General features: G+C 28.2%; 1 long non-coding RNA gene across 1 annotated transcript; it reads left to right on the top strand.

The window, feature by feature from the left end:
• The first annotated feature begins 9179 nt into the window (after positions 1-9179).
• Positions 9180-17667, top strand: LOC129957126 (uncharacterized). The gene is made up of 2 exons (XR_008782738.1): positions 9180-9444; positions 15662-17667. It is a non-coding gene; the product is annotated as an uncharacterized LOC129957126 (long non-coding RNA).
• Positions 17668-18284: the final 617 nt, after the last annotated feature.

Below are 18284 nucleotides of genomic sequence, written 5' to 3'. Positions count from 1 at the left end.
ATGGATAACTTAATAGCTTCCAATATAGTTAAATATAACTTATTGAAAAATTTATAAATATTCGTGTGAAAAATGATCTTTTCACTTTTTGTTCCATTTCCTTTATTGATATCATTTTATAATAGATCGGCAGTATAATGAATACGCTAACATTTGGTTATTATTTATTTTACGTGATTACGTTATCACTAGTGTTTAGTGACAACATATTGCTTGCCATTCCTTGGTGCCAGTATTTTAATTTGTCAACAATTGATGACATGGCAACGGGAAGGGCTCATTAACTTGCTATCGACACATCTAAAAGGAACTTGTTTTCTCCCAATTCGTCGCCGGAAATGGCTAACAATTTCAAGACGTTATGAAGTAGTTATTGAATTTTCTGTTACATTTTTTTTAAGAATAGACTTAAGAAATGAGTAAATATAAATAATGTTCTATGGCTAAGGAAAATAATCTGTTTTATTTAGGGACTTATAAATAATCCTTACGTAATTGAAATAAACGAATCATTTCAAAATATCAATAATATATAGTGAAAAATAGCACTCGATATTTAAAACTAGCAGAATTAAAGAAAATGCTAGAACTTTTTTATAACTGTATAAATTAAATTAAATTTCAAAAAATAAAGCAAATGAGCGATGAGGAGGTTCAAATGAAAATATTGCTATTCACTGAATGACAGTATTGGATAAAATAAAATAGAAATTCGAATTCGAAACAGTAATGGGACAGAGATTTCATTAGCCGAATTCAACTCAATTAATTGCTTTTTGCAAAATTACTCGAAACTCGATATTTTTTTAATTTTAATTATAATTGAATTGAATCGTGTAGATTCAATTACAGCTCCTTAAAACATAATCAGATTTGGAGAAATTAGACACTTGATTAAATTCCCATACGATGGACAAATTGTTTCTATTGTTCCTATTTTCAGATAAGAGCATATAAAAAAAATATTTAAATTGTGTAGAATTGAACTTTCATATATAAAAGCGAGTTTCTATTTCTACTGTCATATTTATTAAACAAAATTTTAATTTATTATAATTTTTTATGAAAATGTAAAGTGCGATACAACGAATGTGAGTGTACAGTGAACAGAATCTAACAGGCTCATAACAAATAACGAACTTTATTCTATAAGATCCTACTAGCACATAAGCAACAAAACAAATCTAATGTGGACAGAAGAACAGCACTAGCAATAAACAGCAGTACACAAGCAGCAAATAGTAATAAATAACTCTAACAGCACAAAGCATTCAGAAAGAACTCGCAGGAGAGAGACTTCACTCATCTACTCATGCCTCTCGAATCGTCTATTCTCAACTAACTAGTCGTTTGAACTGAACTCATCCGTGACTCACTATTAAATGATTTTAGCTGTGTCTTCTGGTTATTTTTCATAGTTCCTCCATGACGGGCGAAGAATATTCAAGGAAAGTTTGTTCTAGAACATTCTTGGAAGTTAAAGAATGTTCATTCCTAATATATAATGTTACAAACCTGTAATTTTGCTTCCCAACGCGAATAATAGCCTTGTTTTTTTTAAGCCCTGTCATCTCAACATTTTACCATGAGCCCTGTTCGGTGCTGATTGGGTGCCGCGTCTGTGATCTTAGAGCTTGGTGACAAACTTGGCGACTTTGGCGACAAAATAGATATTGCTGGAAACTTTGAGAATTTTAACAATCCAGCCAATAGGAACTGAGATACACCCAGAATTTTCTCGCTAGGCCTCCCGGGAACTAAAAAAGGCCGGCAGTCTCAAGCTGCAATGAATAGGAGACAACCATCAACCAGAATCGTAACCAGAATCGGACTTGGAGTCGAAGACAAAAAACAAGTCGTCGAGAAGATAAGGAAGCAACATCGGTATAGTCCGACAAACTGCCAGCATTATGTGGAGCTCAAGCTATTGCTGAACTGAGCTGTGTGCCGAGTCCTGTTGTTTATTATAGAAGCAGCATCGAGTCCTGTGAGGAGTAGCCAGCTGTGTAGTAGTGTGTCGGCAGCTGGATACAGCTAAAGCGAAGTGACAGTGGAGAATTTTACCCGTTTGGAGAGACCTTAGAGCGAAGCTCCGAGGATCTCCTCTCCTGCTGAATTCTGTCGGGCCGCTTAGTGTCCTGTGGCTGTTATTACTACCGATTACGACTTGTGGACTACTATTTGTTGAAGTGTGCTGCTGTGTGCTGTCCTGTGTCCGTCTCGGCTGTATGTATTTGTCGTCTCTGTGTACTCGTGTTCTTTGTGTTAATAAACGTCATCGTTGTTTTCTTCTAAAGGACTGTTTATTTCTGCATCGACCATCAAATCAAAAGGAACCCCTACGGAAGGAAGTAAATTCGTAACAATACATATATCACCAAAAATCCAGCTGTTTCTGAAATTTTCGTTTTTATTGCCAGTAGCTAAATTTGTGTAGTCAACAAGTTTTGTCGTCTAGACCAGGGGTCCATTCATCATTCAATAGAGACACATGTAAAAGTTTTCCTTGCTAGGGAACTAACTGCACTGGAAAACAATATTGCAAATTCGGAATACTATACATAATTTCGATATCACTTGATGCATCAATTTTTCCCTTGACAGCCGAATTACAGACCTTATAACTGATAAAATACATTTTAAACGAAAGGTGCTTGAAGGAGGATTCAGTTAGATAAATTTACTCGTATGAACAATTAAAAAAACATAACTCTAATCGTCATGAAGGTCTACCTTGAAAGTGTGCTAATCTCTGTAGTTTATACATCTCTGACTTCGAAATTTTTTTGAAATGATGATTTTCGGTTTCATTGCAAACACAATAACTCAAAATCAAGAATTTCGACGTATGATAGTTAATACTCGGTATCTGCAGAGAAACTTAACTTCCGTACCACTTTGGATGAAATCTGTCTAACGGCAATCTTTACCATGGCGTCACTTTACATCTGCATTCTGAAAGACCTGCAACATATTAGATTATTGAAATTTGATATCCGGGTTTTATCATTTGTATTGTAAATCTTTTTCGGATTCAAATTTCTCACCAATCTGACTGTCTATTAGTCTGTTCTCATGTATTTTGGAGTTGCTGCCTCAAGTGTCCCCAAGTCAGCTGACCACAAAAGCTCTGAAAGAACGAGCTCAATGCAAATTTGCCATCATGTAGCTGTAATAACGGAACATTAATCTTAGTGAAATAAGCTATTGCAATTCCTTTGTGACTTCCTTGTTTTATATAAATCCACGTAATCAAATAATTCTCAATTTCTTGTTTTTCATTTATTGATAAGTATATGAAAAATTTTCTAATGGAATAAATACATTTAAATTATAAAGTTGATACTATTTGAATAAATAAAATTTTGAAATATTAAATCTAATAAATTTATTTTTAAAAATTCTAATTATTTTAAAATATAAATAATTCTATTGAAATAAATGAAATTTCGAAGTTATTAAAATTTATTTCGAGAGAGGCAGTTGATATTGTTTAAAACATTACCAAGGTATTGTTTAAACTTTGAATTCCACTAATTCACGATCCAGGTCGTCGAATTTAATCCTTGGGTCTCTAGATTCGTGGAAAGAATTCTCTGATTGAGGCCTTAATCCCAGGGATTTCCAAGAAGCTTAGCATCAAATGAGAAACGAATGAAAACTGTTTCTGTACGAAATGGGGCTGATGATCTTTCATCCCATGTGATTTCCCTTTAAATACGTTTCTGAAGCAAACATTTCAAACCAATTACCGTGTGATTTCTCAAAGCTTTAATTAGAATTGTTCAGCCTTTGTTTAGATTTAAGTTTCCAATAATTAAACTGGAAGAATAAAAGTAAACTAGTGCTTTAAATTAGTCTCTGAAATTTATGTTTGCTGAGTTGTTCGCTAGGGTCTACTTTAAATATCGGAAGGATTTTCTTTAATTAGGGTTTATTCAGGAATGTATTTTTATTATTGTGAATGCTTAGAATTAACAGTGACTGTTGTGGCAATGATAATATCTTAATTAATACACAACAAATACATCAATAATGAGGGTGTGGATACAGTTCCATCAAGTAAAGAAAGATAAATATTTATTCTTAAAATATAATATTTAGAGACAAAACTTTTATAATAATGAATGGATAATATAGGGTGGTTATAATTAAAGTTTTTCTTTGAAATGGTCATAAAAGGAGAACTACTGGACCAAATATTATCAAACTTGGTAATGATTTAAAGAAAGTCATGGTAATTTCTTTTCCGCAAAATAAAGTTCAAAAACTCACCATCAGAGGGGAAATGACGGTGTATGCAATATTGTTAAGCAAAATAGGACAAAATGTGTTTAATCGTTTCTGAAACGTGTTGCAAAGCATGTTCAATGTGGCGCCCACCATTTTTTGAAAGCAAGTGAAATCGCATTACTGCATTCTGAACAGTAGCTGCTTAGCATATCAAGAGGAATGTTACGCACATGTCGGTGTATCGCATCTTTCAGTTCCCTCAAATTGTTTAGCTTATCATCATAAACAGTGCTTTTGAGATAACACACATTGAATATGCTTTGTAACACGTTTCAGAAACGATTCAACACATTTGAAACCGGTGTCTTCATATCCTATTTTGCTTTACAATATTGCATACAGCGCCATTTTCCCCTGGTGGTGAGTTTTTGAACTTTTTTTGGCAGAAAAGAAATTTACATTACCTTTTTTAAACTATTTCCAGGTTTGATAACATTTGGTCCAGTAGTTTTCCTTTTATGACCATTTCAAAGTGGAACTTCAATTATAACCACCTTGTATTTTGAAAATTGAAAATTCGTGTTTAACCATTCAAATGCTGAAACCGCTCGTCTTGGCTTTATTAAAACATCACTTTTTTTTAATGTTTAGATTACAATTGAATGAAGTCGTTCATAAACATTATAATTCAATATAGGAAGTATGTGGAATACTTAAATCCTAATATTCTATTGTCCCTTGGTTAAAATAACACAACCCATTCCCAAAATAAATATCAATTAATTAGATAGTAGAGAAGATAATATAGTTAAAGTAATTAATTAGCTGTATAAATATTTTTGAAGTAGGTGTTGTTTAATTGAGATGATTGCTTTTTGGTGGTGTGGGGAAATTCAATTAATAATCATCCAACAAGCTGCTAAAAATATCAACAAAGTAAAAAAATTGAAAAATGATAATATTGACTTTAAAAGAATGTATTTAGTGAAAGTATTTTAATAAATCACATTAAAATAATAATTACGAAATAAAGTTCCACTCATATTAAATAAATATAATTTTGCCAAATAAATTTATTAAACTGAACTTTAGAACTGAACTCGAAATAAACTTTAGTTCTAATTGGAAAGAGAAGGTTGTCCACTATTTTTCATTATCTAATGTACTGATAACTGTTTCCGTTAAAAGTGCATTAACCCCTTAATCATCACAGCAGTGAGTCATATTTTCATCGAATCACCGCATTCCTAAACTTATAAAAAATTAAATTATTGAGACACACTATAATTGCAAAAAAAAAAAAAAAAAATGTTGCATAATGGTGAAATACCTCAAGTACTCTATAGATTCTTAGTTCAATCAATTAAGCCCCAAATAAATGGTGTCATCAAGTGCTCTATAGATTCTTAATTAAATCAATTAAGCCCCAAATAAATGGTGTCATCAAGTGCTCTATAGATTCTTAGTTAAATCAATTAAGCCCCAAATAAATGGTGTCATCTAATTAAATTCTAAAAAAGTTAAGCAGTTAATGATTTCTGCAAGTCTTACTTGAATCTAAAAAGTGCTTAATCTAAAAATTGAATCTGAAAACAATATTTTGTTTTACTGATAATACCTAAGCGCATAACAGAACGGCGTTAAGCTACAATAAATGAAACTAGATGTTAAATTCATATTTGACTTTCGCCATTTTTTTCTGAATAACGACTTTTTAAAATTGTATTTAAAGTTGTTTTTTTTTTTTTTTTTTCTCCGCACCTCAAATTTGGCTGTTCAAAAAATTCTTATAGGTATTTTTTTAACAACCATGTATTTTTCGATAAAATTGAATACCTCAAAAAATAATGTAGTTATCGATCTAAAATTGTTGGCAGATATTCCTACTTACATTATATTTCCGCAAATAGAAATTCAAAAACCTGTTCAAACTTTAAAATATTTTTCAATTTTTTTAACCTTTTTTTCCAATTTTTTCGTGACCTAACTAAGCTATCGTAATGTTCGACGACTCATTTTATAGGCTTCTTGATGCGTATAACTTTTTTAAATTGTATCCTTTTAAGATTCATTAGCCTTAATTTAAAAACAAAAAAAGCTAATATTTCACATGACCCCTTCCCCCCTCTTTCTTTCTTTATTCAATCTCGGCTTTGGATATAAACAATGCAACATATTTTCAATAGCAAATCCGACAACTTAAAAGTCATAAAGAAATATTACTACAGGTATGTATTTGTTCATCATTTTGATAGCAACTCCACTGGATAATGATGATTTTCTTTTAAGATAGTCTTAAGTTCAACATATTAAAGATATTAAAATGTATGAATTGTGGCTTAATTGAGTAAATTATTTTTGAATGAAGCAATTGTTGATTACTCTTACTTAATTGAATTCCGTAAAATCTAAACATCATCCAGATATAATGGGATATATCGGTTAGGAAAAACGCATCTAAACCGTAAATTCGATTTTTGGATACTGTTTATCTCATACCAAGGACTGATCACCAAAAAAATCGCCAACGATTCGGTAAAAATGTCGAATTCATCTCAAAATTTAATATTTTGTAAATCTTGTATGGTAATGCCATGCAAGGGGATAACTCTTTTATCAGACAGTATGAGAGAAAATTTTGGAGAGACTACTCTCGCTGGTTTCTATCTATAGCTATTACAATTTACCCATTCAAAAAAGTGATGGGGATAATGCAAATATGATTAAAGCATTCAATATCACTTAATTGGAACTTGGGATAATCAACACTAGAATACAGATTTAAAGACCGTATTAGTAGAAGTAATCAATGAATGGCTGAATAACTGACGAACTGAATAACTTAATGAGATTACATTAAAATCGAAATTGAAACAATATAAAAATTCCATCTCGCGATGTGCTAATGATGGTACTCAATGGAAGTCAATTAACTGATTTTAGAGAACTTCTTTGAATCTCGATTATATTTTATTATACATCTTAATCACAAATGAATGAAGGCTTGCAGATTTAATTACGTCTCTTTAGAACACAATCGGAAATTCTAAAAATATGCACTCATGGAAAGTTGATTAAAAAAAATTTGTAGAAGGAATACACTGTTTTATATTTTGCTATTTTTGGATCAGAATATCAGCTGAGAAGCAATTTCTGTATCATTTTTTCCGAGTTTCATTTCGAAATGATTTTTTACTTTTAATATGCATTTCTATTTAGAGTATTGTATGTTTTGATCTTGTAACAATTTTACTGTTTTAAATGGAAATAGACAAACTACAACGCATTTGTATTAGATTGGAAAATCTGTAACAAGTTCACCAAAAAAAAAAAAAAAACATTTTTTATGTCCCTATACAAGTTGCTGATAGGTAAAGAATTTAAATAGTAGTCTCTATATCTATATTTATATTCTTATCATAAAGCTAAATATGTGTGTGTGTTGGTGCACTACAGATCAAATCGTTTAACCCAACGAAATTTAGCACATGTATACATTGGAGGTCGAAAATGTGCATACCGGAGCGATTTTCAAAATTTCGATATTTTTTCACTATAACTTCCGAAAATATTGTCACATAAAAATTATTTTATTATTTTATCAAGTTAAAGTTTAAAAAAATAATACTTTACTGATATCAATGTTTTAACTTATAAATTTAATTTCCATTTTTAATGAATTTTTAAAAAATATTTTTCAAAATAAAAATTAAATTTAAGCTTCAGAAGCACGTTAGGCGTGAATTTAAAAAAAAAAAATGAGCTTTTATCAATGTCTTGCCATCACATTGGCAAAAGATCAAATTTAAAAAAATAAATTAAAATCTTTCGCAAATTAAACCTAGGATAGGTTAATTTTCAACACGTGTCTATATAAACTGGAATAAATATGAAATGTGACATTTTCTTTAAAAAAAAAAAAAAAAAACGACCGCGAAAAATAGTTTTTTGGGACGTTTTAAAATAGCTATGTTGTTAATTCAATAATCCAATTATATTTAAGGCATCATAGCTGAATATATACAGAAAATCCAAAAGCTTCACTCTTTTGTAATGAAAACTTATTGAGTTATGAAAATTCGAATGCTTCTATTTTATTTCTATAAAAACGCACGATTTTAGATCTCTCTCTTTACCGTCTTGAAGAAAATAGCCAATCAGCACTTGGACTTTTCTCGAGATTGATTGTATAAAATAATGAAATTGCTGATTGACCTAAAATAATGACAATTAAAACTTTATAGGTTGGTCCGGCTTAATCGCAGAAGATTGAAACATTAGACTTTCAAGATAATTTTAATATTAATCTTGTGCATTGTATATTAATGTATGCTATATAATCTTGTAATTGTAAGCAAATGCATGTTAAATTCATTTACAGGAGAAATTAATTGAAATTTGAAGTGATAAATTGAAAGGAATTCAGACCTATAATCTCCATGTTTGAACAAACTAAATTACTTAATATAAAAAACTTATTTGAAAAATATTGCTAATGTATATTTCTACCAATAAGAATTCTTTGCCATTTTATTGTGACATTTAAAATGTCTACAATGAATTTCATTAAAGATTCAGCTGCATGGGAAATAATTCTAATTTTTTTTTCACAAATTTGGCGCAAATAATCATTGAAAATGATTATTGATTATTGTTACTGAAATGGATAAATTGGTACTCTTAGCAGCAAAGGCTACCACTCTCTGATATTTGAAACTGATACTGCAATCTTGGTTTTAGAGATTATCAGTGCAATATAATCAGGAAAGGATTTCAAGAAATACTTTTTATGAAAATATTGTCATATTTAAAAATTTATTCTCTTTATAGGAGAAAATATATTACATAAATTCAATTATTTTTTATCATTTTTTTGTCTTGTTAATAACATTTGTACATAAAAGTTTGTTCCTATAATATGGCAACATTAAGTATTATAGCAGCAGCCGCAATGCGGTAATTTGCTGTGACATTTGCTAAAGCATTTTGTATTTTAACCAAAAGTAATCTTGAGAGCAAAATATATTCGAACTGCTTGCATTTAATGAAAACCCTTTTCTGATTCTGTTAATTCGATGTAATAGTATATTATCAGTTTTCTACACATCCATCGAGAGAGACGCGGTTTGGCCGCGCGGATAACAGGGTGCCATTTCGTTTTCGTGTACAAAGCTCGAATCCGAAAAGAGAATGCTGTCTCGATCACTTTAGGTACATGCTTATTCTTTTATGTATGTTTATATTCTTTTTTATTTTATGATAATTGTTTGCCTTTCAGTCACAAATGTCTGTTCTTCACACAGCAAATGTCTGCTTTCTTTTTAATTTAAAATATTAAACTGTACATAAATTGATTCATTCAATTTATATAAATCTCTAGTTCTAATATGAAGAATTAAAAATAAAAATAACTTTGGAAAATGTTGAACATTTAACACCTGATGTGAGTATATGTAATCTAATTATTATTAAACATTATTAATTTAATTTCCTAATTTTAAAGTAAAATACATCTGGTATTTTTCTAAAGATAATTCTTATTTTAATATTAGTTTCATTACATTTCTTTTATTCTAATAAATTTTTAAGGAAATATGTATTTAATGTATGATTCTGAATATGATTTTTAAACATAAAAATGGTATTCTTGTTTAATATTCTTTAGATTATTTTTCTTGAAATCAGTATTGCATAAAATTTATGATTAATTCCTTAGGAAGTTATTAATGGAAAATATCACTCTTCGTTTTTAAAATTAAATAAATATTTTTATGTAAAATATTATCTCAACTCTTTTAAATTAACTCACCTGAATTATAAAATCCTGGATTCATTATATTTATCCTCATCTTAGAACTACAGTCCTGATTAAATTCTAGAACTACATTTTAATATTGAAACATAAATTTAGCCTTACCAAAAATGTCAATTATACATTCATCTACACTTCCATTATTGTGTGTTATTAGTACTCAAAAATCAAGTTCAATAAAACATGGTTCAGAATTTTCACCAAATCTGTTAAACATTGGAAAACTCATCAAATATTAACTAAATAAGACATTTTGTTTACCATATTAGGTAATTTATCACTTATAAAAAATTATCTTTTGGCTATTATACTGCATTCTTTATTTTTAAAAAATTTGTTATTTTTGAAACTTCTGTTGTGACTTTAATTTCTTATGTAATTAAGTTTAGGAGTAAGAAACCTTGGAACTTTCTTCAATACATTCTGCAATGATGATAAACTAATTTTTTTCAACCTGTATCTAATATTTAAATTTTTTAATTGATTATAAAATGACTTTTACACCTTGAGTCACTCATTCTTAACATTGCTGAAGAAATTAACAATTTTAAAGGTGTCTGATTATTTATAATTAACTAAATTCAGAAAAACTACAAAACAGATTGAGAAAATGTAAAATAAAACAATTTTTTCAAAGGGCTGGAAGTAAAATCTTCTAAAATCATTTGGTTTTCACTCTTACTCATTCTATACAGATATACTTTGTTGTATTTAATATATTGGTAAATAAGCTACAGAATTTTCAAGAAAATATTGTATAAACGTTTATAGAATAACTTCTGTTAAGAGATTGAATGGGAAACTTGGCAGATACAAGGGAGTAAAATGACTTATAAAATCCTAAAATGCGAGATAAATTTCATATATTATAATATATTGACCATCTCCTTTTATCTTAAAAAGTGTTAAATTTCAAATGAAAATTTTATTTCAATAAATGATTATTATTTAATTAATGATGTTGAAATCAAAATTAATTTCAAATCTAGTTACTGAAAAATGTAAGACAACCATTTTTAAAAATTCAATATATAATTGATTTTCTTCATTATATTTATGTGCTATTTATATACAAAGAGCAGAAGTTATAGATAAATTATTAATTAAATTTATGCCTTCTAAGTGTATTTATAAAATTGCTTTGTTAATTTTGCATTCATCTAATCAATTGTTGTTCAGTTTTTGGTGTGGTAAAAATGTTTATTTTAAAAAGCTTACTTTTTTTTTTTTTTTTTTTTGCAGTATTAATGTTTATAGTGAAAGAAGACATGAGCAATATGATTTATGTTTTCATTATTTTAGGTATTAAATAATAAGTTCAAGATTTTTTTGTTGAAATAATACATTATTTCTTATGTTTGTCTATGATAATTTTCTGCATGCTAATGATTAATTGCCAAAGATGTCATGCTACTTGTAGTTAAATTTTCATTATGTTTTTTAATATATGCAGTGAGTTAAAAACTTCACTAGTGGCATATGATTAATATAAAAGCATTCTATTTCTTCATCAAAAGAGAGAAAAAAAAGTACTTTGAATTTTTCTAAAATTACTTTGGTGTGGTGATAATGAGTAAAAAAGATAAAAACTGATATGTGACTATATGGTTACGATTTTCATATCTTGTAATATATATCATAGTTAAATGCTTTCATGCATGTTATATTAAAAGTGATTTTGTTTAAATTAATATAATATGTACAATCTTTCTATTATACCACCAATTTGATGGACTATCCTTTTGGTCTTGGTCACCTGTTGAAAACGGGTATATCAGTTTAAGGATCAAATTCTTTTAAGGACCATTAAATAAGTACTCTAAATTCTATAAGAATAAATTCCATACTAATAAAAAGATTATTTAAGAAATGAAAAAAAAAATCAAAAAAATATTGTCAGATTAGATCAGTTTCACAGTATTTCAAAACCATTTGTGTTAAATTTTAAAAGAAATATTAAAAATTGTATAGAAATTAATCTGGCATCACTTAGAATGGTAAAAATTTTATTTTTAAGACAGATTTAAAATATTTCTTGTGAAATAAATTTGTCTAAAATTACTACTGATAAACAGCAAAAATTCAGTTAATTTCTAATTATTAAATATACAGTAGCTTGCACTTGAAAAATTGATGGTATTCTTTCTCTTTTTCTAAACAATAAGTGGACAAAATTTGAAATCAACCAGTCATTTAGGAGATGTAGAGCACACACAGCCACATAGACGTATTTATATTAAGGTGTTTACAATAATTATAATCCTTGGATTATGGAAAAAGTTGATGAGTAATTTTCTGTTTGTGCTGTTTGATTAAGGAACTGTCAGTGCTGTTTGATTAAGGAACTGTCAGATTAAGATCTATGGATCTTATATAGAGATTAATTTTTTTATTATTATTATTAATGAGTGAGGAAGTGCACTTTAAAATGTAGCTTTCTTTTTATCATAATGTAATATTTATAGTAGGAAATGTATTATAAACAAGATTTTATTTCTCATAACAATTTATTTTGATTTATTATCATAGCAAATGATTCAAATTTGATATTAAATGTCATGTAAACATAAACTCATTGTAACTTCAAGTGAATTTTCTAGATCAAAACACCTTAATTACCAAAAATATTATAACACTTTTTCTTATATAGAATTTGGAAATTAGGTTTTAAAAAAATTCTGGATAGTATTTGTATTTAAGTAAAATAAAGGTATTATTTTTAAATGCAATGTTCATAGATGTACTCTGTACTAAATATAATATACATAACTTCATTATGAATACTTTGAATACTGTCCTATTTTTAAAAGAATTGTTTCTTCATAAACTTCTATTATCCTTTGTTGAATTTTCAAAGTTCTATAGCCATAATTTCTAGAGCAAGTTTTAAATCTATACACATAATATGTTAATTCTTTTCTTTTTTCAGTGATCACTAATTGAATTATTATTTCTGCTCTTCTGTTCAAACTATTGAAAAGTAATGACAATTGCTTTTTTTTTTTTTTACTTTCAAAGTTGACTCACCCGTTCAAGAGAAATCTCATTTTGTTTAATATTGTGCTTTTAAATTCAGAAATATAAGATAGAAAATATCATACTTTGTACTTTTTTTACTTTTGTAAATATGTATTTCTATCAAGAAAGGGGTTAAAATTAATACTAGGAAATTGGAAATATCAATATCAAACTGGGAAATTGTTTATTTAAGTTTCCTAGTTTAGACTCCCAACTGCAATTTAATTTTTTCCAGCTTATCAGGTAATACCAAAGAATAAAAACACTGTTGTTTATTATTATCTGTTATATAAATTATCTAAAGTGTACAATTACTTAAATTTATAAAAATTTTAAAAAAATCGAGGCTAAGAATTTATTTATTTATTTTTAAGAAGATAATTTCTTTTCTGATTATCAAATAGTCATAATGATTCAAGTTTAAAATTAAAATCCTTTTAAACAATTTTTTTTTTTTTTTTTTTGCTTTTTACCTTGGATACTTAAATTTTATTTGCAATCCATCCTTCATCTGAGTAATTAAAAAAATTTCTGTACTTAAAATATCTGAATAGTTTGTATAGTAAATTGTATATACAGTATAGTTAAATAAAGTAAAAGTATTATTTCTATACTTTTCTTTAGAGAACTTCAAGTACTTCTAAGTGAGCCTGGATTTTAATTATTTCTGAATTTATTGTTCCAATTTTTCTCAAAATGTTGTCTTTTCAGTTTTATTATTTCCATTGAAATAAAGTGTAACGTTGGTTTTCTTCTTTTATTTATTTTTGATTATTTTACTGAATTGGATTTTTACAACAGAAAATTTCAAAGCTTTTGAAATTATAATTAATTGAATTCAAAAATATTTTTAACTTATTCTGAATACAGCATTCACAATTTAACCGTCATTTCCATTAAGATAAAATTTAAAAGCTTCTTTCTGCTATATGAATAACAAAGGCTTGTAAAAAAAATTACTTTTATTTTACTGACTAATTGTTATTTTTAGTACCGATTCAAAAAATGAAATCTATTCTTTCTATTGTGTAAGGACTTTTTTCAAAGTGAATTTTGCAAAAAAAAAAGGGGATAATTAAAATCACAAAAATTTGTTTCATTTTAAATTTTATTAATTCATAGGAAATGCATATAGTATATCCCTATTCAAGTAATTATTAAGTGTATGTAAAAGACTACAATTCCTTATAGTAGTTTTTTCTTTACCTCAAAAATTCTTGTACCAATTTTCCTTTTGTGAACTTTGCAAGGATTTCTCTTGCATCCCGCATGAATTGTCTATTATACTGGTATCCAAATTTCCTTGATATTGCATCTTCATTTCCTTTATATCAAGGTAAAAATCTTTCAACTTGTTGCTCACTAATTGTTCTTAAATTTTCAGTGGTTAGTGGTCAAATTTCAAATTATTCAGGTTTGAATCTAAAATAAGCTTATACTATTACATAAAAATCTTGATGTTGATCTTTAATGCAGCAAAAACAAGAAGTAAAAATAAATTGACATAAGCTTGTAGGTTAAAACAGGCAATTTACTGATTAAAGGAATATTCTAGATTGAAATAGTTTTTCTCTGTCTTTATTAATTTCATCCATCAACTATTTTAAATCCAAAAATATATACATTGAATTCATGTAGTACCTTTTTGTTCCATTATATATTAAGTTCCTTTTTTTAAAGACTACATTTTGATAAAACTGTATATGTTGATTTTTTATTTATTTATTTATTTATTTTAAAAAAAAACTATAAAAACATGACTTGCTTATTGACAATTTTTTTTTCACTGGAGACTTTTATAATTATTTACTCTCTCAGTGTATAAATTTAATTATTAGTTTATTTAATTATGATAAAGTTTATTTAGTTTATGGTAAGTGGGTGCATATACAAGAAACTGTTGAAATGAATTTCCACCTTTTTCTCTCTTCCCCCCCCCCCTTTTTTTTTTACCCAAATTTGAAGTGGAGTCATTTTTATCTACTTGGTCCTTTGAAAATGGAATAATGGAAGACTTGAAATTTCATACGATTTTATCTGCAGACTTTTCCATCAGATTTCATTTTGCCGTTCCCATCTGTAGCTGATATTAAGGCGTGATGACTGTGGGGTTTGTGAGAGTTTCAACATAGCTTCTCCCTGGAATCTTGAGATTCGGGATTTCAATCCCCCCCGGGCTTGTCGTACACCTTGGCTATGTCTATAGGTGGTGATGTTGCTGTAGGTCTCTCCCATGTGCCATGTAAGACTCTACTGTTGATCGGCCCAGGGGAGTGTCCCTACTGTATTTGTTGCTGATATGTAATTTTATGTTTGATGTGTTTTTATGCTCTATTGAAATGTAATTGAATTGTTTCCTATTTTCTTGTGAAATTAAATCCTGAAATCAGTGCAAAAATAAAATGATCATCCTCAGTAAATATTTTCATAATATCTTAATTTATTATTAATTTGATAAAATATGAATTACTTCTTGATTAATCATGACATGATTTCTTTTTTTGAAACTGATTTCATATACAACTTGTTTTCGACATGCACAAATTCACTTCTTTTATCTTTTTATGCCATATTTAATGATGCATATTCTTATTCTAGGGATGTCATTGTCATGGCTGATGGGAGGCACTGAAAGGAGACACTTTGAAAATACTTTTATCTAGCACAGACACAAAATCTTACTTTGAAAGAGCAAGTGAATCAACAGGCCTGGGTGATGAAAATATTCTTTTAGTTCGCTGTTGATAGAAATAGAGTTGAAAGTTACTTAGAAGTGAGGGAACATTTCTTGTCTCCACTTACTAACAAAACCTGATCATTATGTGATTGGAAACTTCATAAACTAATTGGGTGATCATGAATCGGTGTGTGATAATGATCCATGAAACCAAACAGTCTATAAGAATGTGTTATCTTTTTATCAAGTCTTATAGAGATAGATCAACTAAAATATGCCTTTAGAAATAAGTAAAGATGAATTAGAACTGAAAGTAAATCTTCACAAGGAAGAAAATATGATGATTCCAAAAGGTATCTCATAAAAGACAAATACTTTAAACTTGTTCTTTGAATGTATGGATGAAACCTAACAATCTCTCCAAATGTGTGTGTGTGTGTTTAATCGAGGATTATAGAAATAGGCAAACTGAAATATACCTTTAGAAATAAGTAAAGATGAATTAGAACTGAAAGTAAAACTTCACAAGGAAGAAAATATGATGATTCCAAAAGGTATCTCATAAAAGACAAATACTTTAAACTTGTTCTTTGAATGTATGGATGAAACCTAACAATCTCTCCAAATGTGTGTGTGTTTTTTTTAATCGAGGATTATAGAAATAGGCAAGCTGAAATATACCTTTAGAAATAAGTAAAGATGAATTAGAATTGAGAGAATTTCTTTTAAGTCATGAAAAACAATGTGGTGATTCCAAAAGATCTCATAAAAGACAGACAAATACTTTGAATGTGTGGATGAAACCAAACAATCTATCCAAATGTGTGTGTGTGTGTTTTTATCGAGGATTATAGAAATAGGCAAACTGAAACATGCCATTAGAAATAAGTAAAAGGTGACTTAGAAATGAAAGAATTTCTTTTAAGTCATGAAAAACAATGTGGTGATTCCAAAAGATCTCATAAAAGACAAATACTTTGAATGTGTGGATGAAACCAAACAATCTATCCAAATGTGTGTGTGTGTTTTTATCGAGGATTATAGAAATAGGCAAACTGAAACATGCCATTAGAAATAAGTAAAAGGTGACTTAGAATTGAAAGAATATCTTTTAAGTCATGAAAAACAATGTGGTGATTCCAAAAGATCTCATAAAAGACAGACAAATACTTTGAATGTGTGGATGAAACCAAACAATCTATCCAAATGTGTGTGTGTGTGTTTTTATCGAGGATTATAGAAATAGGCAAACTGAAACATGCCATTAGAAATAAGTAAAAGGTGACTTAGAAATGAAAGAATTTCTTTTAAGTCATGAAAAACAATGTGGTGATTCCAAAAGATCTCATAAAAGACAAATACTTTGAATGTGTGGATGAAACCAAACAATCTATCCAAATGTGTGTGTGTTTTTATCGAGGATTATAGAAATAGGCAAACTGAAACATGCCATTAGAAATAAGTAAAAGGTGACTTAGAATTGAAAGAATATCTTTTAAGTCATGAAAAACAATGTTGTGATTCCAAAAGGATCTCATAGAAGGCTGACATATACTACTTTAAAGTAGTTCTTTCAAAGCATGGATGGGACAAGCTCCACCAAATTTAAAGTACAGCCAACAGTTATTACATGATTTTCTGAAAAAACAGAGTTGTTTGTAAGTGTCAAGGCATACACATCGTCATAATTTAGATTCTGAATTTGGTGTTGAGTTCCAAATGAATTAATGTTCTTGGGTGCTGAGAATGCTCTGGAAACCACCAGTTTGTGATTATGAATGGCATGATTGAAACTTTGCCATTTTATATGTCACCTTTGAATTTCCAATGATTTAATTAAATATGTATATGTTAAATTATATAAATCAATCACTTTTAAATTATTGTAATATGAATTTTGTTTTTTAGATAAAGTTTCAGAAGTGTTGCCTCAGATCTTATGTTTTATAATTAAGATTGTGTTTGCCAATTTACATTGTTTTTACATATTTAATATGTTTTCAAAAGAGCATAATTTTTGTACCAAAGCCTCAGGGCAAGCCTTCTTTCTATCCTGAGCTTTTTATTTTCTCATTGCTTGAGTTCCCATCATGAAAATTTATTTATCTAAGGTTCAAAATCGAAAAATTCTGAGGCGAATTATGACTTTCAAAGAGTCTATCATTTCTAAATACATGAAAAATAATAAAGCAGTCTAGTTGTAAATTTTTACGTTGTGGAGGTCCAAGATGTTCACTGTGATAATATTTTTTTAATTTCAGATTACTGTGCCAAACATTTATTTTAAAGATGTTGAATATTATTTTAGAAAATTGCCTATTAATTTTAAAATAGTTAATGTTGTATTGATCCAAAAAAATCAAACAGATACATTTAGTTATGATCAAAATGGAAAAAGTATAGTGTTTCATTTAATAAAAGTGTAGCATATAAAAGAAAATGAATGTGAATATATATCTATTAATTTCAATTCTTTTTTTTTTTTAGTGAAATAGTAATGCCTAATTCTTCAAAAGTTCTGAAATGCATTCTATCAAAAATAGT

This window comes from Argiope bruennichi, chromosome 11 (genome assembly GCF_947563725.1).
Source record: "Argiope bruennichi chromosome 11, qqArgBrue1.1, whole genome shotgun sequence".
NCBI lineage: Eukaryota > Metazoa > Arthropoda > Arachnida > Araneae > Araneidae > Argiope > Argiope bruennichi.
The sequence above is the reverse complement of the archived record's forward strand: the minus strand, read 5'-3'. Positions and strand labels throughout refer to the sequence as shown.